The sequence below is a fragment of the Oratosquilla oratoria genome, unplaced genomic scaffold (genome assembly GCF_046742065.1).
Source record: "Oratosquilla oratoria isolate Oo_2021 unplaced genomic scaffold, ASM4674206v1 SCAFFOLD330, whole genome shotgun sequence".
NCBI classification, from domain to species: Eukaryota; Metazoa; Arthropoda; class Malacostraca; order Stomatopoda; family Squillidae; genus Oratosquilla; species Oratosquilla oratoria.
In genome coordinates, this window is record NW_027467680.1 from 1 (window position 1) to 22,500 (window position 22,500).

Here is a 22,500-nt window from a genome sequence, read left to right on the forward strand (position 1 = left end):
GAGGAAGAAGCGAAAGAAGAGGAGGAGCGAGGGAAGATGAAGGAGGGGAGGAAGGGAAGAAGAAAGCGGAGGAGGAAAGAATGAAAGCGGAGGGAGAAGAAAAGGGAAAGGGGAGGAAAGGGAAAGAAGCAGAGGAGAGGAGGGAGGAAGAAGAAGAAAATGAAGTAGAACGCAGGAGGTGGAAGGGGAAGCAGAAGAAGCGAGGGATGAAGACGAGCAGGGTAGAAGAAGAGGCAAGACGAGCAGAGAGAAGTCAGGGACGGAGGGGAAGAACGAAGAAGTCAGAATAGCAGATGGGGGAGGAAGACACGATTAGCCCACCAGGAATAGGATGGAGAGGGTCGAGGAACAGGAAGAATAGTAGGTTAAGAATGCTAAGAAAGAATGAAGCGGAGGAAAGAGCGAACCGAAGTACAGAGGCGGCGCGGCAGGCGCTAACAGAAAGGGGGCGTAGAAAGGGGGGGAAGAGAAGCACAAGACATCCGGCCGAGCGCAGGGCGGAGTAGACGCAAAGCAGGGGGAAGAAGCAAGATAGCTCCGACCACTTTCTCCGCTCTCCGCCTTCGTCCTTCCCCTACCGCCCTTCTTCCTCCTCCCTCTTTTCTTTTTCCTCCTCCTCCTCCTCCTCCCCTCTCCTCTCCTCGCCCTTCCTCTTTCTTTTCTTCCCTCCTCCGTCCTTCCGCCTCCTACTCATCTTCCTCCTCTTCACGCTTCCTCGATTCGTGAGGCTTCCCCCACTACTCGATTGTCGTGACAGTGCCAGACGTGGTTGTCCGGCCGAGTCAGTTGCTCCCTCATCTTTTTTTTTTTTTATTTGCCTTTGCCTATTAAATATGTGATAATAGTATGGTGTATAATGCTCAGAATAAATTGCGAATAGGATATGGGGTCACATGTATGGTGACCCCTACACAATCGAAGGGGAAAAAAGGAAAATATAATTACGCGGTAGTTTTATCAGGCGCGCGGACCAATAAACTCCGAAAAGAGTTGGAAAAAAAAATTGGGGAAAAAAATTAAATGTATTCGAATTCGAAAGCACCACGTGATTGTTTTATGGCCCATGAGGTAGAAAGTGCCAGTAGTCAGTGAAGCTGGATGGGTGGTCGGATAAAAAAATAGCCTCTCTGTAGGCTGACCTCCCGTGCCGCCCCCGCGCACCCCTTCCCCCCCACCGCGCCCCCGCTTGGCCCCCAGCCCCGCGCACGGCCTCCCAACCGCCCACCCCAGTTCCCCGCCCGGGCACACCATGTTGCGAGCCCCGGCCCCCTCCGATCAAAGAGCCGCCCGCCCGCCCGAAGGAATAAGAAGATAGTTACCACCTACACCCCCCCCACTCCCCAAGCGGGTTCGTTCGGTCCCCGTTTGGTCGTGTCCGTATAGGCCCCCCCCCCCCCCGACAGTCCAAAGACGCGTAACAATGTTGATATTCCCGAACAAAGAGAAGAAATGAAAGGAAAAGAAAGTGAGAAAAGAAAGAATAATGAGAAAGAAAGTGAAGAATTATTTTATTAGGTTGGTGGACCCCCCGCGCCAATAGGAAGGAATGAAAAAAAATTTACCGTACCCATGCCCTCGGTTCTGGGAGGGGTGAGTCTTTGGTCTATTGGCTGGTCCAGCTGTTGGCTTGTAGTGAACTTTCCTCCTCTTATATTGTAAACGGATGTATTGTAAACCCCGCTTTTTAGGGTATTGGGTATACTCCTATCTACTCTCACTATCGACCTTATAAAAAGATAACAAAATAATAATATTATTGATTAAAGGAAAATTTAAATTAAAATAGGTGCAGTGATCCCACCGCCGCGTGATCTCCCCCTCCCCGCCGCACCCCCTTCCACACCCCCGCCCCTCCTCACCCGCCCTACCCTCTGTCCTGCTACTTCTTGTTTTGACTGTGATCCAAACCCCCCATTTTCACCCCGCCGGCCCCTCCGCCGGGGGCCCCCTTCCCCCCCTTGTCGGCCCCTTTTCCCCCCCACCCTAGCTCGTCCCAACCCCGAACCCCCCCGACCCCCAAAAGTCCCTCCCTTCATGTTCTTCCCCCGCCTAGGGCAATATAAGAATGACCGTCCCTCCTTCCTCTCATATCTCTCTTTCTCTCTCTCTCTCTATCTCTTTCTCCCTCTCTCTTTTTCTTTTCTTTCTCTCTCTCTCCCTTCTGCTCCTCTTCTATCTCTATCTCGCTCCCTCTCTACTCTCTTTCTCTCTCTCTCTCCTCTTTCTCTCTCTCGCTCTCCTCTCTCTCTTCTCTTTCTCTCTCTCTCTCTCCCTCCGCCTTCTCTCTCTCTCTGCCTCTCTCTCACTGCTCTCTCTCTCTTGCGTAGCTCTCATCTTCTCTCCTCTTCTCCTCTATCATCTTTTCCTCTCTCTCTTCTCTCCCGCTCTTGCGAGGCTCTCTCTCCTCTCGTCTCTCTCCTCTCTCTCTTTCTCTCTCTCCATACTCTCTCTTCTCTCTCTCTCCCTTGATTTAGCTCTCTACTCCTCTCTCCTCTTTCTCCTATTACCCTTCTTTGCAGCTAGGTTTACATAAGATAGTGTGTTTAGGGCAACTATAACATTACTAAATAGGGAATTTCTTTGTTCATCTTGGATATACCTAAGTATTATTAGGATGTTCATTATTAGGGACTGTAATTAAAACTAGCTACCGCAGTTAGTCGAATCCGGATAGGGAAATCGGTGTTTATTTATCGTTCAGAGAGAGGAAACTTCCGAAAGTGGTGTGACTTTACTAATTTTAAGGAAGATTTTTTCTCTTTCTTTTCTCAAGCATATCAGGACCAAACATTCCTAAATCAGTCAAAATTGCCTTCTACCTAACGACCCTGCGAGGGCTCTGCAGCGATGCAGGATGGCTAAGAAGTATTTTTTAAAATTCGTCTCCTATTTGCCGCATGTGTGTCTTTTTAAAAAAATGGTCAAAACAAAAACTCCCACCAGAAGATCAAGGATATGAAGGAGCAAGGTTGTTGTCCTCCTGAAGGCGAATTATGAGGGCCCTTGTTGAAATGATGTTGAAGACAAAGAAGTTATGAGGCCCTCTTGTGGGCATTCGTGACCGAGGAGGAGAACGTGGGGACAGCCCCACATCCACAAATTGCTGGGCTCCGATACACCCGGAATTGAAAAATGGCGCGGTCCCCCCAAAATGACATTCCTGCTTCACTGGATAGCCCGCGGAACGCCGAAACTGTCCACTACAGGCACAGAGAGGACACTCGCGTGAAAACTGCAGATGCAAAAGGTCCCCAAAAAAAAAATTGACATTCCTTGGCCTTCACGGGATGGTTACCAACCTGGTTACTGCAGGAAAGCCCCCCCACCCCGCTACACGGGGATCGAATGGGGGGAGTATGGCCAAATAAAGGTCAAGTGAGGTTTGCTAACCTCGCCGGTGAGGGCACAGATATCATCAGGACCCCCACCACCTCCAAAACAGATTGGAAAGAGTTTTTAGAACTAGCCCAAAGGAGGACAAAAGGAGGAGGACGAGTTTTGAGACTCGTTTAGTAGGAAGACTCCATAGTAGTGAGGCACCTTCCGGAAATGAAGAGTAAAGAGTTCTGTGGCCCCCCGTCTTCAAATGGCCGCAGGAAGGGGTTTGCTATATGCTATAGAGGCGCCCGGACTCGTTGACATCGCCGAGAACGTCCTGGGACGAAGTCACAAAAAGAAGCGGGCAGCAAATACGTCTATTCTTCATCAACCGCCGGTACGAATGACGTCGATTCGCTGAATTCAACTTCGATCGGAAGACCTTCATCGATAAGTTACGGAGTACAATCAGGACAGGGAAATATAAATAAAGGAAAAGGTTCCCGGAAAAAAACTTGTCATCTCAGGGATTTCTTCCCTGATTCCAGTGTAGAGAAGAGAAGGGACGTGAAAATTTTTCGACATAGACAGATTCTACGGACAAAGCATCATTCAGTGCGAACAACAGAAGTATTATATCCCTCTTGTTGAAAGGAAAAAAAAAAAAAAAATTAAAAAATAAAAAAAAAAAGGATATAAAAAAAATAAAAAAAAAAAAAAAAAAAAGAAAAAGAAAAAAAAAAAAAGAAAAAAAAAAGTACACTTTGTTCAACATCTGGGACAACTTCTACCCTTTCGATAAAACACTTTTTGTGGAGGAAGACGGTTCTCCACTCTGAATGTGGGCCCGGGGGAGCTGCAAGGTTCGGTAGGCTGCTCAACAACAACTCTGACCGACATCAGAAGAAAAAACTCATCTGCGGAGCCCCCATCAACATCACCCCTTAATAGAGCAATCCAGAAAAGTGTCAGATATCAATCTATGTTTCGTAATGATGCTCGCAGCAAAGGGGCATTACGAAACAAATAAGTTCGAAGGATCTAGAGATTCTCGTGAAGCGACAGGCCAAAACTATCACGTGATATGAATAACAGAAGTCATGGTTGTTGTTTTTTTGGACCTTTCAAGTCGAGGGACTCTTTATAGCGGAATACTGTTTGTAAGGCTACCACAATTTTCAGCTATGCGAAAGAGAGAAAAGTTAGAATACGGTGGTGGATGGAAGTAATCTTGTATGTCCATAACTCCCTCCAACCATCATTGTTATTCAAATTTATTAAAAACAGAAACAGTAACAAATGTTGATTAATTGTTTGTTGAAATATAAGAACCAATTGCAGTTAGTAAATCTAAAGTAATAATTGGAATTGTTTATAGACCCACGGGTCGTCAGCTACCAGTAAATGACGAAAAAATTATTCGATCTGATCGTAGAGAAGAGAAAACTAACCAACGATTCGGAGGAGACAGTCATCATGGGAGACTTTAACTTACCGGGTGAAGAGATGGGGTGGAAGATGTGAGAGTTCAGCATACAGGACGAAGACTTGTATAGTAACTTACTGGAAAGTGGCCCTCCACCAAGGCGGTAGTTGTAAAACAGCCCTACCCGAGGAGGTGTGGATACATCCTTGACCTAATATTCTCGTACAACAGAAAATCTTGTATTGAAGTTAATATAGGCCCATTATTCAGCACTTGTGATCATCGTACCATGACATTCAAAATTAAAATGGAAGCCAATTTATTCTAAGACCAGCAAAGAAAAAGTACCCGACTTCCCGTAGAGCTAATTTCAATAGACTTCGATCATTACTAGGTAAAAACTTAGGACTGGAGGTGTACAACTTCGAACGAGACTGATATTGGATAAAGCGTGGGAGAAGAATACTTCATCAAGGACCTAAACAATGCTGTAAGTCTCTGTGTTCCCTATCCCGTGAGTGGCATGCCCGGCAACAAATAAACAAAAGTGGTTTGGAATAGGGAAATTAGTAAACAACCTCTCTCCGTAAAAAGATGTGCGTACAAAAAGTATTTATCAACCTAAAAGCCAAGACGATATATAAAATAACACTAGACAGAATTCGCCGCGAAACAAAAACACTGATAAAGCGTAGTAAGATATGATCTTGAAGTATTATATTGCTGAGGCAAGCAAGTCGAACCCTAAAGAAATTCTATAGTTATTGCGGACTAAGAGGGAAAACGCTTCACCTGCGGCATATGGACCTTTAAATGACGATAACGGAAAACATACGGATGATGAAAAATGAGATGGCCTCTCAAGCCTTAAACAATTTTTTTGCATCCGTATTCACAGACGAGGATTGCTCAGTGTATCAGCCACCAGAACATACAATGTGCCCATAAACGTTTTAAAATAACTCATAATTACAGAAGAGGGATGTAGTTTACAAGTGTTTGTTAAGCTCAAAATGAATAAAGCCCCGGGACCTGACAAAAATTTCACCTAGAATTCTGCAAGAAGTCAAAAAATCAAATCGGGTAAAACCCTTGTGCATTCCTCTTAAACAGTTCATTAGCACTCGGGTAATGTCCCATCAGATTGGAAATGTGCTTAACGTAACTCCAATATTCAAGAAAGGCGAACAAAATCACAACCAGGCAACTACAGACCGATTAGCCTAACTTCGATTGTGTGCAAACTGGTAGAGACACTTATCCGTGACAGCCGTACGTAAATTTTTTAGAAGAAAAAATAAGATTATGTAAGATTCATACAACATGGTTTCCGAAGCAAACGCTCATGGTCTAACTAAACTACTTGACTTTTTTCATGACGTCTTTAACAAATTACGTGGAATGTAGATCTGTTGATATAATCTATCTAGTTTTTCAGAAGGCATTCGATAAAGTCCCCCACAAACGATTGCTCGACAAATTAAAAAATGCACAGCATTTATGGGTTATATCCACAACTGGATTAAAGATTTGGCTCTCCAAGAGCGGAAACAGTGGGTCGTAATTAACGGGGGGCATCATCTAGCTGGCTCGACCGTTTAAAAAGTGGCGTACCGCAAGGATCAGTTTTGGGACCCGTCTTGTTCTTAATTTATATAAATGTTCTAGATGTCGGCCTCCTCTGCAAAGTATCAATATTTGCTGATGACACAAAAATTGCCGGTAAAGTAATAACCACCAAAGAGGAAAAGAAAGAAATCTACAATCCGATCTAGATAAATTATCAAGTTGGGCTAGCAAGTGGCAAATTGAAATTTAACGTTAACAAATGTAAAGTAATGCACATTGGAGGGCGGTAACAACGTTCACATCCAATACCAAATGAATGGCGAATTACTGGATTCCAGTAACTAAAGAAACAGATCTAGGAGTTTTTCATTATCAAATGATTTGTAGCCAAGTCAACATTGCTCAGAAGTTGTTAAATCAGCAAACTAATAAGTAGTTGGGGTTCTCATCGGAGAAGAATCTTCGAAAATAAATCTGAATAAAATATTGCCTAAACCTCTATAAATCCTTGGTTCGTCCCCATCTAGAATACTGTGTACAATTTTTGGTCCCCATACTTCCAGAAAGATATTATCATACTAGAAAGAGTACAACGGAGTGTGACCATATTGATACCAAGGCTGCGAAATCTGCCGTATGTAGAAAGACGAAAAATTCTAAAACTTGTTCTCCCTCTCAAAAAGAAGAATTGCGAGGAGATTTGATTGTGAGTTTTTTAAAATGTTCAAATGGCTTTCGACAACATTAATGTCAAAGATTACTTCTTATTAAGACCAATCAAATACAAAGATAAAGACGCCTACGATTTCAAAGTTAATTGGCAAAAGATTCATCTCACGAACGAAAGTAAGGCATTCTTCTATTAACCGGGTTGTTAACGTGTTGGAATTCGTTACCTCCCACTGTCGTCGAAAGTAAACCACGATAATACAACATTTAAATAATCGCTTAGAGCAATTACTTGGAATAACTAATTCCGCAGACAAAATATTTTTATCCTTTGCCAATTAAATGTTATGGAACAATACAGTCATTTAATCATTTAATTGGTATTATTCGGATAGGGGTTGTGTATTTGCAGGAATTGTGTAGTTCGAAGTTACACGATTAAACAACATTTGAAATAATATAACACTTAGACAAATAAATACTGGGATCTATTTCCGCAGATAATGTTTCATTAATTTATACAATACAATTGGAATGTATATGTTTGGTCTTCCAGAAATTGACTCAAGATGGTTTACAGTTTGGTTTAGGTTTACGGTTGTGCATGGAGTGGGTGTGCAGGTGGCGCATGTGCTGCGGAGTGGAGCAATGAATGGGGGCAATGGGGCCAAGGTTAGGGTGTTGTTGGTGTGGGTTTCATACTTTTATCATGCCTAGGGTGGGAGGGACATGGTGGAGGCTGGGGGGGGGAGGAACGGCCAGGGGGTAGGGACGGGGGGGGAAGAGACGGGGGCAAGATCGACACGAAGACGAGCGAGGAAGAAGCAAGCACGGAGCGATAAGGAGGAAGACGAAGCGCCGGAAGAAGAAGGAAGACAGTAAGCGGGGCGCACGAAGAAGAAGAGGAGGAAGAAGCGAAGAGGAAGAAGAGGAGGAGGAAGAAGAAGAAGAGGAAGAGGAGAGGAGGATGAAGAGAAGAAGTAAGAGGGGAAGAAGAAGAAGAAAGAAGAAGGGAGGAAGAAAGAAAGAAGGAGGGCAGAAGAAGAAGAAGTAAGAAGAAGAAGAAGAAGAGAAGGAAGAAGAGAAGAAGAAGAAGAAGAGGAGGAAGCGAAGAACGAGGACGAGGAAGAACAGAAGAAGACGAGGAGGTAGAAGAAGAAAGAGGAAGAGAAGAAGGAAGAAGAGGAGGAAGGAGAAGACGACGAAGAAGAGGAGGAAGAGGAAGAAGAAGAAGAAGTGGAGGAAGCAGAAGAAGAGAAGAAGAGGAGGAAGAAGGACGGAGGAAGAAGACAGAGGAGGAGAGGAAGAAGAGGAAGAAGAACGAAGAGGAGGAAGGAGGAGAAAGAACAAAGGGAAGAATGCGAAGAGGAGGAGGAAGAAGAAGAGGTAGAAAAAGAGGAGGGAGAAGAAGAAGAAGAGGCTGGAAGAAGACGAAGAAGAGGAGGAAGCAGAAGACGTTGAGGAGAGAGAAGAGGAAGAAGAGGAGGAAGAAGACAGAAGAAGATGAGGAGGAGGAGAGGAAGAGAAGAAGAAGAGAGGAGGAGAAGAAAGAGGAGAAGGGGAAGAAGAAGAAGAAGAAGAGGAGAGGAAGAATAAGAAGAAGGAAGAGGAGGGAGAGGAAGAGAGAAGAAGGAGGAGGAGGACGGAGAAGATGAGGAGGCAGAACGGAAAAGGAAGAAGAAGGGAGGAAGCAGAAAAGGTAGAAGACAGAAGAGGCGGAAGAGAAGACGAGGAGGAAGAAGAAGAAGAAGAAGCAAGAAGAGGAGAGGAGAAGAAGAAGAAGATAAAGAAGAAGAAGAAGCGAAGGCGAAGAAAGAGGGGAGGAGGACGACAGCGAAGAAGAAGAAGAAGAAGAGGGACGAAGAAGAAGAGGAAGAGGAGGAAGTAAAGAAGAAGAAGAAGAAGCAGTAGAAGAAAAGAAGAAGAGGAAGAAGACGAGAAGAGGAGGAAGAAGCACGAGGCAGAGGAAGAAGAAGAAGGTGTAGAAGAGGAAGAAGAGGTAGAAGAAGCGGAGCAAGAAGAAGAAGAGAGGAGAAAGAGGAAGAAGAAGAAGGCGGAAGAGAAGAAGAAGAAGAGAGGAAGGAGAAGAAGGAGAGGAGGAAGAAGAAGAAGAAGAAGGAGAGGAGGAAGAAGAAGAAGAAGGAGAGGAGGAAGAAGAAGGAGAGGAGGAGGAAGAAGAAGAAGGAGAGGAGGAGGAAGAAGAAGAAGGAGAGGAGGAAGAAAGAACGAAGAAGAGAAGAAGAAGGGGGGAGAAGAAGAGGAAGAAGAAGAAGAGGAGGAAGAAGATGCAGATGAGAAGAAGAAGAGGAGGAAGAAGAAGAAGAAGACGAGGACAGACGAGAAGAGGAGGAGGAGGAAAAAGACGAAGACGAAGAGGAGGGAGAAGAAGAGAAGAAGAGGAGGAAGAAGAAGAAGAAGAAGATGGGACGAAGAAGGTAGAAGAGAAGAGAGGAGGAGAAGAAGAAGAGGAAGAAAGGAGGAAGAAGAAGAAGAAGAAGCGGAGGAGAAGAAGGGAGGAAGAAGAGAGGCGAAGAAGTCAGAAGAGACGAGGAGCAGAAGAAGAAGGAGGGTAAGAGGAGGACGACGAGGAGGACGAAGAAGCAGGAGGAGGAAGAAGAAGAGAGGAGGGAGACGAGAAGGAGAAGAAGAGGCTCGGCAAGCGCCGCGTCCTCCTCAGAAGCCGACGAAGAGGTGGAGCCCACGACCTGCCTCCTCTCCTCCTCATCCTCGCCTCCCGACCCTCTTCGTCCTCCTCCTCCTCTTCTTCCTCCTCCTCCTCTTCTTCCTCCTCCTCCTCCTCTTCTTCCTCCTCCTCTTCCTCCTCCTCCTCCTCCTCTTCTTCCTCCCCCCTCCTCCTCTTCTTCCTCTTCCTCTTCCTCCTCTTCTTCCTCCTCCTCCTCCTGCTTTTCCTCTTCTTCCTCCTCCTCCTCCACCTCCATTTCCTCCTCCTCCTCCTTCTCCTCTTCTTCCTCCTCCTCCTCCTCCTCCTCTTCTTCCTCCTCCTCCTCCTCCTCTTATCCTCCTCCTCCTCCTCTTCCTCTTCTTCCTCCTCCTCCTCCTCCTCTTCTTCCTCCGCCTCCTCCTCTTCCTCTTCCTCCTCCTCCTCCTCTTCTTCCTCCTCCTCCTCCTCCTCCTCCTCTTCTTCCACCTCCTCCTCCTCCTCCTCTTCTTCCTCCTCCTCCTCCTCTTCTTCCTCCTCCACCTCCTCCTCCTCTTCTTCCTTTTCCTCCTACTCCTCCTCCTCCTCTTCTTCCTCTTCCTCCTCCTCCTCCTCTTCTTCCTCCTCCTCCTCCTCCTCCCCCTCCTCTTCTTCCTCCTCCTCCTCCTCCTCCTCCTTCCTTTTTCCTCCTTTTCCTCCTCCTCATCATCGTCCTCTTTTTCCTCCTCCTCCTCCTCCTCCTCTTCTTCCTTGATGTCGACACAGAGACAGGCTTACCAACTTTACGGTGTAAGATACGGCAAACAAACACAAATACATAAATACACACATGCGTACATAAACATACACACGAGTATTCTTAGTGATTTTTTATCAAATACTAGTCCTATACTAATTAAAGGAATTATGAAAACAAATGATAATGAAATGAGTAGCGAGATAGACGACGATTTCAACAAGACGTTGGAGAATTTCAGAAAGAAAATTATCATTTATCTATTTACCTATCTTATCTCTTTACTCTGCTTATATATTTAATACTTAATATATTTGTTTAATTTATTTATATTTTCACTTATCTATTCCTTTATTTATTCATCTTCTTTTGGCGGGAAAATATTCAAGTTGAACATACGTCATCACGCTGTCAGGGGTACCAACCTCAATTCAGCGCAGTGAATATAAACTTTCACAAATACCAACAACAAGTCTATGTATATGCCAAAGGCTTTTTCCCCCTTATAAGGGAGGTAGCCAAATCAAAAGGCAAGTACCTACTCCCACCCGTATATAAAAATAAATAGATAATATTCAAATTACTGACATGACGTAGCTGCATTTCCAATTAATAAGACGCACGATATATATATATATATATATATATATATATATATATATATATATATATATATACATACATATATACATATACATATATACATATATATATATATATATATATATATATACATATATACATATATATGCATATATATGCATATACATATATATGTATATACATATATATATATATATATATATGTGTGTGTGTGTGTGTGTGTGTGTGTGTGTGTGTATAGTGAAAAATACAAAATATACATAAACGCGCCGAAACACGGAAAATTCCATTTATATAAAAAACGTACACACATAAAATATGAAATCATCTCATACAGGCAAACACATGCACTTATCAAAATGGTCGTTTCAAATCATATATCCACTTCTTGGGAGATAGTAACTGCTTGAAGCATCGTGATATTTTTCCAAGCCTTAGGCGTGACCATAACATTAGCAACTAATTCGATTTCTTTAAAAAAGTATTGACAAATTAAACAACTCTGATGTTTATAGACAAAACAAAAAAATTAAGCGTGTTTCAAAATAATCTTGTATATCTATTAACCTAGTTGTAATATATAGGATAACTATTAACCTAGTTGTAATATATAGGATAACCGTTATCCTCATTTAGTCGCTGTGTTTCCAATGGTCATTTTTAAAAAGATATAAATTGTTCTATTGTATATTTTTCATTGTTTTCACAGCAACTATTCACTGAGACTAAAAAATATATATGTCAAGGGCAATGCTTAAGCATTATGCAGCAAATGATATATAAATATTTGTACATTTGTGTTTCAGTTTGTCGTCGCCAAATTTAAAATTGACCGTTTAATGTTCCCGTGCCCGCGCCATTGGCGGTTGACATGCAGGCGCGACATTACGTCACAGGTCTACTCTAAAAAGAGAACGGAGTGTAATGGAGATCGTGCAAACATAGACAACACCGACCACTAAACACATATTTATTAAGGAGGGAGGGGGTGGAGGGGGTTGATAGATAAGCCACAGAATTTACCTTTCATGCTACTGAGCGCAAAATATGAATAATTACGTGTATTTGTTTATATACGTATACCCTGACATCCGATGTACTACAGCTATGCAAATATATAGCAAATGCTTATTTTTGACACAATTTTTTATCTCCAGTAGTTTTCCTGTAATATATTTTTATATAGATAAAATTCTAATAATTAAAATGTATTCAATATATTTGTATAAATTTTGTCACATAATATAGGACATCTTGATAAGAAACATGCGTATATGGCAACAAGGGTGGGAGGGAGCGGGTGAGGGGATGGAGGAAAATTGGCTTTGAAATAGGGAGGGTGAGAGAAATAGGGAGGGAAGGACAAGATTTTCTATCTATTCATATACATATATATATATATATATATATATATATATATATATGTATATATATATATACACACACATATATATATATATATATATATATATATATATTTTAGAGAGAATATCGCAGTAAAGGAACAAGGAGAGAACAGAGGGGGAGGGAGAGAGGGAGGAGGAGAGGGAAGAAGATTTGTAGGTATTTCCTACCGAGATAATTATATTTGACCACGTACGTGCAGTGGCGGTCTTGCTTCCAGACGAATCTCCACTTTCCGACGCTGTAAAAATGTGGGAAGATATCCTCATCATCTCTTTCAACCACCTCCACCTCCATAATCCACCTCCTCCTCAACAACTACACAACAGAAAATGGCTCCTCCCACTTCCCTCCCTAACCCTCTCGTCTACAAATTTTTCTTATTTAATTCGCCTCAACATTTTTTCTCTCAATTTTTTACCCAATTTAATTCTACAATTTTCATTTAGGTGTTATCACCATCATCATCATCATCTTTATTGTTTTCATTATCATTATCAAATCTACGTGGACAGCATTGTTCATTTCCCTATTTCATGGCCACAGCTACAATATCGACATAAAAAAATATATGTATAATATTGTAGTTTATATATTTTTTCGTTCTGGGATAGAATTCTTTTATTCAGATGAATACATACACCAACCATTAATCTTCCCCACCATCCAACGGAAAATAGATAAAGACGAAGTCAAACTTAAGGCGTTCAAATTTGAGACGACAAAACAACGACGACGATAACAATATAAAACTTCTCTTGCCACCCGCACCCTACCGAACATATACAGGATACACGATTTTCTTGTTTATGAAATGTCTTTGCAAAATATATTATAAAAATAATTAATTTGAAATATTCAAAATAACATCTCAAGTCAAAGAAAAAATCGGCTGGAGCTATCCTGAGGAAAATTACTATGATGTTCCATGGATTCGAAGATATTTGAATTTAGTCACGTGACTCCTACCTGCCAACCACGGAGGATGTCATGACAGGCGTACCAAATGTACCCTAAAAGTATGTATATATATTCATATATGTATATATATATATATATATATATATATATATATATATATATATATATATATATATATATATATATATATATACATATACATATATCAAGGACTACTATTACACAGGACGTGCGCACCCAGATTCCTGGCTCCGCTAGCAGAAGCCATTGCTTTCTTTGTAATCTAACATTTTATATTGGACAAATATATCAAAACTAGAAACCTAACATTTTATATTGGACAAATATATCAACTATTGACTTATTCAATGCAGTATAAGTTGTTGTCTAACATGGGCATAATTCACCCATGAATTTGGGCTATTGCAATGAAAAAATATTATAAAAATCTAATTTATAATGAAGAATAAAAGATTAAGCATGATCTTTACCAGTCTAGCTTAGTTTTTAGTTGTGTTCTAACATATTCCTTTGTGACGTCATGTCGTGCGGTTGGGAAAACATTTCACATAATATATTAAAATGGACATAATTCAACCATGACATTGGGCTATTTTAATAAAAATATATCATAAAAACCTAATTTATTATGAAGAATTAAAGATTAAGCATTATTCTATCCAGTCTAGCTTAATTTTTAGTTGTCTAACATATTCCCGTGTGACGTCATGTTGCGCGGTCGTGAAAACATTCACATAATATACTAAAATGGGCATAATTTACCCATGTCGTTGGGCTATTTTAATGAAAAATATAAAAACCTAATATATTATGAAGAATAAAAAATTAAGCATGATTTTTGCCAGTATAGCATAATTTGAAGTTGTTGTCTAACATATTCCCGTATGACGTCATGTCGTGCGGTCGTGAAAACATTTCACATAATATACTAAAATGGGCATATTACACCCATGACATTGGGCTATCTTAATGAAAAAATATCATAAAAACCTAATCCATTATGAAGAATAAAAGGTTAAGTATAATTTTTGCCAGTCTAGCATAATTTGAAGTTGTTGTCTATCATATTCCCGTGTGACGTCATGTCGCGCGGTCGTGAAAACATTTCACATAATATACTAAAATTGGCATAATTAACCAATGGCATTGGGGTATTTTAATGAAAAAATATAAAAACCTAATCTATTATGAAGAATAAAGGATTAAGCATGATTTTTGCCAGTCTAGTATAATTTTTGGTTGTTGCCTAATAAATTCCCGTGTGACGTCATGTCGCGCGGTCGTGAAAACATTTCACATAATATTCTTAAATGGGCATAATTCACCCATGACTACGGGTTATTTGAATGAAAAAATATGATAAAAACCCAAGTTTTAATGAAGAATAAAAAAGTAAGCATGTTTTTAGCCAGTCTAGCATAATTTTTAGTTGTCTAATATATTCCCGTGTGACGTCGTGTCGAGCAGTAGTGAAAACATTTCACATAATTGCACTAAATAATTCATCCATGACATTGGGCTATTCTAATGAGAAAATATTATATAGTTCTAAGTTTAGTATAAACTAATTTGTCATTTTCCATGGATCTGTCATTAAATAATTTTAACTATTCTTGATAAATACTACGAAAAGAAATTCTTCATCCTAAACAAAGGTTATGCAAGTAATTATTTCATTATCAAAGGTAAACGTATGCTAAATCAAGGATGAAAACACAACCTAGTTGTATATTTCAAATTAGAATATTTATATTTTTCGATGAATTGTGTATATCGATGAATCGTTGTCGGTGAACTCGCCGGATCCCAATATATATATTATTATTTTCATTATTTTATATTCCTTATCGTTAAGGGAATTTTCGTTACAAATAGTCTGATCTTTTAATAATTGTCGTCAAACTTGCGTAGCATCTAGGTGCAGACTTGCAAATCCAATATGGCTGACCTCCAGGAGGGTTATCAATCACACTGGGCTATTTTTCCTCCGACATCCTCCTACCTCCAACCTCCAACATTTGAATATAACTAGAATATGACTTCGCTTATTGCAGAAACCTAGACTTCTTTAAGAACAACTCAACAGTATGTCTAACATCCATATCTAGGTTTACACAATCTCTTAGTTCATCCTTCATCTTTGCTAGATGTAACGGAAATATTATTTGAATATTTGAAAATTTGAATTTTGCAACTGAAGTCGTTTTTGACTCGAACGAACACTCAACGGTGGTTGGTGCTCAGTGGGATAAGAACATAAGAACGAAGGAGATTGCAAGAGACCATGTGGTCTACACTAGGCAGTTCCATGTCCATTACCACCTGTCATCCCCGTCCATAAAGTTGTCTAAACGTTTCTTAAAACAACTGAATCTAAATTTGTCCAGTTTAAATCCATTACTGCGAATCCTGACCTGTTCTCTTAATATGATGACCTTGCTTGTGTCGAATCCATGACAGAGTCCCATAAGGTCATAATTCCATTGGTAAAAATCCCACGCCAATTAACCTAGGCCTATATTCATTAATGAATTTATCAAATGAAATTATACTATAACATATAGTGTTTATTAATACTGTCAACATCCTGGAATATTATGTGTGGGATTATGAACAATGGGATAATATTGACTATGGCATTTTGATTCGTGGGATTTTAATATATGGTTACAAATTTTAATTGTTCAAATCTCCAAACAACAAATTATCTTTCCGTCATATGCTGTTGAATATGTCCTTAGAGACGTCTAGATGTCTGCAACGGAAGTCATATTGTCGTTATTCAAATGGAGGTTGGAGGTACGAGTACATTTGCTATTGTGTTTGCGAATTTTGATGATTAACATTATATCATCTTGATACTTGGTATCTTTATAATTACTTTTGTCGATTAATTTGTAAAATTAGGTTCTTTAAGGAAGAAAGAATAAAATGAAGACATTGTATTTGATGTAGATACTTTGCAGTAAATGAAATGCGCCAAAAAGGGTGAGTTTGGACAAGAAATATTTACATTTTGGTGGAAATATGTTGTTGTCAGAAATATAATCTGTGTAACAACATTAGGAAAGACGTTATTAATCCCACAATGCACCGCGCTCCATTGCCGTCATTATTTTCATGACGTCGATAGAAAACGCTATTTTTGTATATATACATTTTAAGTTTCCTGATTATCTCCATCGAGATTTTAGTCCTCAAAATACAGAAATATGTTTTCATCGCCAAAAGTCAAGGAAAAAGTTGCCTACGCGCGATGACCATACACAAGTACCGAAAAATCTTCCCGCACTCTGATGCCGACGTTATGACGTCACGTCGCATCAAAATCCATTATTTTTTGTATAATATTTTTAAAACATCTTTCTCTCCACGTCTTTAAAAAATTTCTCAGAATGTTTCGTTCAACACAATTGTCAAAATTCATCTTCTTTTAACGTTTCTCTATACATGTATTTAAGGATTTTCTCAGAATGTTTCACTCAGTTTTAATAAGAACACAATTGTCAAAATTGATCGTCTTTTCTATATTCTTAAAACATTTTTCTCTGCACGGCTTTCTCAGAATGTTTCGTTCAGTGTTACGTAAGGCCACGTGCTGACCTGAAAATTTCGCCCCTTGACATCTGGATTTCCCTTTCACGTCGTCTTAAACTAGGCAAAGTCACCGTCGATTTCCATCTTCACATTTGGCCAAAATACCGTCGATTTCCATCTTCACATTTGGCCAAAATACCGTCGATTTCCATCTTTACAGAAGGTACAAATGCCGTCGATTTCCTCCTTCACACAGGGCATAAATACCGTCGATTTCCATCTACACAACTAGCCAAAAATACCGTCGATTTTCATCTTTACACTAGGCAAAACTGTCGTCGATTTCATTCTTCACACTAAGCAAAAATGCCGTCGATTTTCTCCTTCACACAGGGCAAAAATGCCGTCGATTTTCATCTTCACACTAGGCAAAAATACCGTCGATTTCCTCCTTCACACTAGGCAAAAATGCCGTCGATTTTCTCCTTCAAACAGGGCAAAACTGCCGTCGATTTTCATTTCCACACTAAGTAAAAATACCTTCGATTTTCTCCTTCACACAGGACAAAAATGCAGCCGATTTTCATCTTCACACTAGGCACAACTACCGTCGATTTCCTCCTTCACACTAGGCAAAACTGCCATCGATTTCCATCTTCACACTAGGCAAAACTGCCGTCGATTTTCATCTTCACACTAGGCAAAAGTGACGTCGATTTTCATCTTCACACTAAGCAAGAATACCGTCGATTTTCTCTTTCACACTGGACATAAATGCCGTCGATTTTCATCTTCACACTAGGCACAAATGCCGTCGATTCTCATCTTCACACTAGGCAAAAATGCCGTCGATTTCCTCCTTCATACTAGGCAAAACTGCCATCGATTTCCATCTTCACACTAGGCAAAACTGCCGTCGATTTCCATCTTCACACTAAGCAAAAATACCGTCGATTTTCTCCTTCACACAGGACAAAAATGCCGTCGATTTTCATCTTCACACTAGGCAAAAATACCGTCGATTTCCTCCTTCACACTAGGCAAAACTGCCGTTGATTTCCATCTTCACACTAAGCAAAAATGCCGTCGATGTTCTCCTTCAAATAGGGCAAAAATGCCGTCGATTTTCATCTGCACACTAGGCAAAAATACTTGGTTTGGCTGTGTGAATGTATTTTCAAACACGTTGGACAAACCGTTTATCAAACCTGGTTTGCCCGTGTGAATGTGTTTTCAAACACGTTTGACAAACCGTATTTCAAACCTGGTTTAACCGTGTGAATGCGTTTTCAAACACGTTTGACAAGCCGCTTGCCAAACCTAGTTTGCCCGTGTGAATGAATTTTCAAATCCGTTTGACAAACTATCTGTCAGACCTGGTTTGACCGTGTGAGCGTTTTTTAAACCGTTTTTCAAACCTGGTTTGCCCGTGTGAAAAAGAGGGCGGCGACCCGTCTTCGGCATCCAGACATAGGGGGCGGCGACCCGTCTTCGGCAGCCACACAAAGGGGGTGGCGACCCGTCTTCGGCAGCCAGACAGAGGGGGCGACGACCCGTCTTCGGCAGCCAGAAGGAGGGGGCGGCGACCCGTCTTCGGCAGCCAGACATAGGGATTGGCGACCCGTTTTCAGCAGCCAGGAGGGGGCGGCAACCTGTCTTCGGCAGCCAGACAGTGGGGGCGGCGACCTGTCTTCGGCAGCCAGACAGTGGGGGCGGCGACCTGTCTTCGGCAGCCAGACAGAGGGGGCGGCAACCCGTCTTCGGCAGCCAGAAGGAGGGGGCGGCGACCCGTCTTCGACAGCCAGACAGAGGGATCGGTGACCCGTCTTCGGCAGCCAGAGAAAGGGGGCGACGACCCGTCTTCGGCAGCCAGAAGGATGGGGCGGCGACCCGTCATTGGCAGCCAGAAAGAGTGGGCGGTGACCCGTCTTCGGCAGCAAGACAGAGGGGGCGGCGACCCGTCTTCGGCAGCCAGAAAGAGGGGGCGTCGACCTATCATCGGCAGCCAGACAGCGGGGGCGGCGACCCGTCTTCGGCAGCCAGAAGGAGGCGGCGGCGACCCGTCTTTGGCAGCCAGACAGCCGGGGCGGCGACCCGTCTTCGGCAGCCAGACAGAGGGAGCGGCGACCCGTCTCCAGCAGTCAGAAAGAGGGGGCTGCGTCCCGTCTTCGGCAGCCAGAGAAAGGGGGCGGCGACCTGTTTTCGGCAGCCAGAAGGAGGCGGCGGCGACCCGTCTTTGGCAGCCAGACAGAGGGGGCGGCGACCCGTCTTCGGCAGCCAGACAGAGGGGGCGGCGAACCGTCCTCGGCAGCCAGAAAGAGGAGGCGGCGAACCGTCCTCGGCAGCCAGAAAGAGGAGGCGGCGACCCGTCTTCAGTCGCCAGACAGAGGGGGCGGCGACCCATCATCGGCAGCCGGACAGAGGGGGCGGCGACCCGTCTTCCGGGCGTCTGACCGGTAAGGAGAGATTGGGATGAGTCGGGCGTCTGACTGGAAGTCTACTACTCACAGTGTTGGTCGACGTTCGTTCCGCAGATCCTGTGGAATGCCAAGGGCCAAATGGTCCCCCCCGTGAACTCGAGGAACTGACTCGTGCAAAGGCCCCCCTTGTCCGCACAGTCTCAAAGTCCACTCGGAGATGTTGAAAAGAAGGGAGGAGGATGCAAGAGACCATAGGGCCTACACTTGGGAGTTTAATTTCCATTACCACCTGTCTGGTGGCTAGGCAGGAGTTTGGGAACTTACATAAGAACATAAGGAGAGCATAATAACATTTAGAACATGGAGAAGGAGGCTGCAGGAGACCATAGGGCCTACACTTGGGAGTTCCATGCCGTTGTCTAGGCAGGAGTTTGGGAACATACATAAGAACATAAGATGAGCATAATAACATAATAACATAAAGGAGGCTGCAGGAGACCATATGTCCTACACTTGGGAGTTCCATCATCACCTGTCATCTCCATCCATCCAATTCTTGCCCCTTCCTTTCCTTCTTAATTAAATCGAAATTGGTCCAATCTAAACCCAATGCTGCTGCTGCAATGCAGTCTGCTGCAAGTCCTGCTGCACTCCTCCTCCTGCCTCAATAGGATGACCTTCTTGGCCGCCTATTGTCCCTCCCTCCCTCCCTCCCTCCCTCCCTCTCTCCCTCCCTCCCTCTCTTCCTGCAAGGCCCTACCTTGTGCCTTACCTGGCAAGTGTTGGGTCCGAGTTTGATCCTGAGCGTGCAGGACGTGGTCAGGACGTCGTGGAGGGGGAAGGACGGGTTCAGGAAAACCACGTGGCCCTCCCACCCCAGGGGCGCTTCTGCCACCGCAGCTGTACACTGGAGGGGGACGGGGAGGGGAGGAGACCCGTTGTCGGCGCCGCCAAAGGAAAGTCGAGGGTCAGGCGGACGAGGAGGACCACGACGACGACGACGAGGAGGAGGAGGAAGAGGAGGAGGGGGAGGAGAAAAAATTCATGGTAAATAAATAAATAGATAGATGAGTAGATAAAAAATTGCGTGTGTGTTTGTGTGTGTGTGTGTGTGTGTGTGTGTGTGTGTGTGTGTGTGTGTGTGTGTGTGTGTGTGTATTCACTTGGTCTTTGGTCTTTGGATCACGTGTTGGACTCGTAATCGACAGCTATTTCCCTCCTGGAAGAGAGCTCAGAGCTCGTAGGTCCGATCTATGGGTAATGCTATGACCTTGCACACACACACACACCCAACTCCCCGCCCACGAGAGTCAGAGTAACGACTCGAAGCGCAGCGGTACCGAAATAATTTCGGCCCTGGGCAGGATTCGAACCAAGAACTACGGGCCACTATGATGACAGTTCAGCGCTCTACCCACTGCGCCACCGAGTCGTGGACGATCATCGTTGAGCCATGGACGATCATCGTTGAGCCATGGACGATCATCGTTGAGCCATGGACGATCATCGTTGAGCCATGGACGATCATCGTTGAAACATGGACGATCATCGTTGAAACATGGACGATCATCGTTGAGCCATGGACGATGATCGTTGAGCCATGAACGATAATCGTCGAAACATCGATGATCATCGTTGAGCCATGTATGATCATCGTTGAAACATGGACGATCATCGTTGAAACATGGAATATCATCGTTGAGCCATGGACGATCATCGTTGAGCCATGGACGATCATCATTGAAACATGGACGATCATCGTTGAGCCATGGACGATCATCGTTGAGCCGTGGACGATCATCGTTGAACCATGGACGATCATCGTTGAACCATGGACGATCATCGTTGAACCATGGACGATCATTGTTGAGTTGTGGACGATCATCGTTGAGCCATGGACGATCATCGTTGAGCCATGGACGATCATCGTTGAGCCATGGACGATCATCGTTGAACCGTGAACGATCATCGTTGAGCCATGGACGATCATCGTTGAGCAATGGACGATCATCGTTGAGCCGTGGACGATCATCGTTGAGCTATGGACGATCATCGTTGAGTGATAATCGCACCGGCCCCAGGGATCACGTGACATCATTACTGACCAGTCACTAGGCCTTTCTCGCTAGCGTGCTACTTGCTTTTGCTGCTTGGCTTGAACAGAAACGGTCCTTTGCTTTTCAAATTCCCAACGGTCAAATTACTCCTGCGTCTCAAATTTGAACTAGGAAATGGCGCGTGGCTAATCAAATATATCTAAAATATAATGAAGTCAAAGTCGATCAATACTTGGCTGGTACTTCATATCAACCACAAAGAAAGAAATATCATGACTCTTCTGAACGGATAAGAAAAAACATTGTAGAAAGATATCCTTCATATAGCAACGTCGTTGATTATTTGCGGGCAATAGCCAATAACCTAGCTTTCTAATTTTAAGTAAACCAATTTATAGTTCTAAGTTTAGTTTATACTAATTTGTCATTTTCAATAGTTCTGTCATTAAAGAATTTTAACTATTCTTGATAAATACTACGAAAATAAATTCTTCATCCTAAATAAAGGCTATGAAAGTAATGATTTCATTATAAAAGGATGCTAAATCAAGGATGAAAACACGACTTAGTTATATATTTCAAATTAGAATATTTTTATTTTTATTTTTTGATGAATTGTGTATATCGATGAATTGAGCGTGTCGATGAATTGATCGTGTCGATGAATTGATCGTGTCGATGAATTGTTGTCGGTGAATTCGTCGGATCCTAAAATATATATTATTATTATTATTATTTTTTTTTTATCGTGAAGGGAATTTTCGTTACAAATAGTTTGATCTTTTAATTATAATCGTCGTCAAATTTGCGAATCATTTAGGTACAGACTTGCAAATCCAATATGGCTGACGTCCAGGATGGTTATCAATCACACTGGGCTATTATTCCTCCTCCGACATCCTCCTACCTCCAACCTCTAACCTTTGAATATAACTAGAATATGACTTCGCTTATTACAGAAACCCAGACACCCCTAAGAACAATTCAACAGTTAGTCTAACAAAATCCATATCTAAATTTACACAATCTCTTAGTTCATCCTTCAGCTTTGCTAGATGTAACGGAAATATAATTTGAATATTTGAAAATTTGAATTTTGTAACCGAAGTCGTTTTTGACTCGAACGAACTCTCAACGGTGGTTGGTGCTCAGTGGGATAA